Here is a 2877-nt window from a genome sequence, read left to right as displayed (position 1 = left end):
CCCCCCCCCCCCCCCCCACACTACGACAAAAATAATCATTAGCGACATTTAATTATTAATTGCCGCTAAATTTGTATTTTTAGCGGCAATTTGTATATGTTTCTAAAGCCTTTAGTGACATTGATTTTAATGATATTTAACTAATGGCGATAAAGACTTTAACACTCTTTATTAGTTTCAATATTTAATGCCGCTAAAAATTATTTTTGTCGTAGTACAACCTCCCCAATTCTTTTGCAGAAACTACCCCACTCCACATTTTACACCATTTTCTATCTCAAATAATTTTTTAGCTTAGTTTAAAGAGATTAATGATGAATTAAAAATTAACTATAAAGCATTTTCATGCACTGGTCAACGAAACGAATGTATCTCACTCATTATGCCATGTATCAAAAAGTGTCAAAATGACATAGTGAAACACTACATGAGGTGTTTCTAAATGAAGATCATCTCGTTATAAAGTGATATATTGTGCTAATTAAGGGGGTCACCAATGAGTTAGACCTATGATTAATTAGTCAATTAAGTTCCTGAAGGTCAGTTCAAAGTAGATTAACAACTTGTCGAATCAATAGATAGATTTTGTTAGCGCCCCCAGTAAATCAAGTATAAATTACTACATTTAGGCGTTTAAGGATATTTTGTCCAAATATTGTTTTATTCTAAATTTATTGACTTCAGATAATTAAAGTGCAATCTCCTTCCATAGCAAGAATTTGATTAACAACTATTAGTTTCTTCAATTCCTTAATTGAAACTATCCAATATAGCAAATGACTCACAATTTTTTTTAAATTCAAATTAAACTTAAATATTCACTAAATAAATATGTGTAAATCTTTAGATGCCCGAACGTTTTTTTGACGATTATGACCACCTCTTCTTTCGTGTGGGCAATCAAGAGCCATTACGTTTTTTTGACGCTTCCATCTTCTTGGCCGGAGGAAAAAAGTGATAAGGAGGAATAATTTGGGTTTTTGGTTCCTTGTTTATTTTTCTTTTCTGTGGGCAGTCAAGAGCCAGAACGGTTATTGGCGATGCCATTTTCTTGTCTTTTAAAGAAAAAAAGTGAAAGAGGAATAGTTTGGGTTTTTGGTTCTTTGTTTTGTTTAGTTTCTTTTCTGTGAGCGGTCAAGAGCCAGAACCTTTTTTTGGCGATACCATTTTTAACCTTAAAGGAAAAAAAGTGACAGAGTAACATCATCCAAATACTAGTTGTCTCATGTGTAACTGATTCCACTATACAAGTGAAATATCATCCAAATACTAGTTGTCTCATGTGTAACTGCTTTCATTTTTTGTTAACAAAAAATTAAGTTGCTTTGTGTGGTTACTACATTCCAGATATGAATTAGCTAAGCAATGTGAACTTATTTATGGGAAAATGAAAACTAATCAAGGTCTGTTATTCATATTTCAAAAATGGAGAAGAATACCTTCTTCATAGATAGAAAAGAACCCTTTGAGATTAAAGAAATTGTTGAGACATAATATAATTAATTGGAATAGGCACAAGTATTCCCCTAGACAAATTTGATTCTCATGTCATGCTAATTGAGCTTTGTATTGGTATTTAACTAAAGAAGGATATATAGGTGGATCCAATATTCTCAATTTTCAAAGGTTGCGATTGGTTCAACTCAATCATCTTCTATGTTGCTCAGACTCTTAAATGTTCATGCGTGCGTGTCGAATTCACCAAAAGTAGTGTATTTTTTAAGAGTCCGAAACGGGTGCGGCATCAAAGTGAAGAGATCTCCTACTAGTGGAGCTTCATTGAATGTCGCACCAGACAGAGATCTGAATAACAGTTTCAAAGGACCCGTGTACTAATAAAGGTGTGGTTGTTAAAGGATATCTGACCAGTAGAGTTTTTTAGAATGTCACACCAGACACAAATCAGGAAAAACATGTTTCAAAGGACCCGAGTAGAAATAAGAGTGTGGTTGTGCAAGGATCTTCTTCCGGTGGAGCTTATTGAATGTCGAACCAGACATAAATTAGAAAAAACATGTTTCAGAGGACCTGAGTAGAAATAAGAGTGTGGTTGTGCAAGAATCTCCTACCAGTGGAACTTCTTTGAATGTCACACCAGATACAAATCATGAAAAAAAAGTTTTAAAGGACCTGAGTAGAATTAAAAGTGTGTTGTGCAAGGATGCGGTTGTGCAAGGATCTAGATCCTTCCTTGCACAACCACACTCTTATTTCTACTCAAGTCTTTTGAAACTTTTTTTTCATGATTTATGTCTAGTGTGGCATTCAAAGAAGCTGCACTGGTAGGAGATCTGCAGAACCATACTCCTATTTCTGTTCAGGTCCTTTGAAACACGTCTTTTCTGATTTGTGCCAATGGTAGGAGATCCTTGCACAGCTATACTCTTATTTCTACTCAGGTCCTTTGAAACATGTTTTTCTAATTTCTGTCTGGTGCGACATTCAATAAAGCTCCACCGGAAGAAGATCCTTGCAAAATCACACTCTTATTTTTGAAACGTGTTTTTTTCTGATCTGTGTCTGATGCGGCATTCAATAAAGCTCCACTACTAGGAGATCATTGCTCAACCAAATATCATCCAAATACTAGATGTCTCGTAACAATTTTTGGTGATACAGTTTTTGTTCTTGAAAGGAAAAAGGTGATAGAGAGAAATATCATCCAAATACTAGATGTCTCGTAACTGCTTCCATTTCCTGTTGACCAAAAAAATTGAGTTGCTTTGTGTGGTTTCTCCATTCCAAATATGAATTAGCTAAGTAATGTGAACTTATTTATGGGGAAATGAAAACTAATCGAGGTCTATTATTAATATTTCAAAAATGGAGAAGAATACCTTTTTCATAGATTGAAAAGAACTCTTTGAGATTAAAGAA

This window comes from Solanum pennellii, chromosome 6, assembly GCF_001406875.1.
Source record: "Solanum pennellii chromosome 6, SPENNV200".
Lineage (NCBI taxonomy): Eukaryota > Viridiplantae > Streptophyta > Magnoliopsida > Solanales > Solanaceae > Solanum > Solanum pennellii.
Note: the sequence above shows the minus strand (reverse complement) of the source record.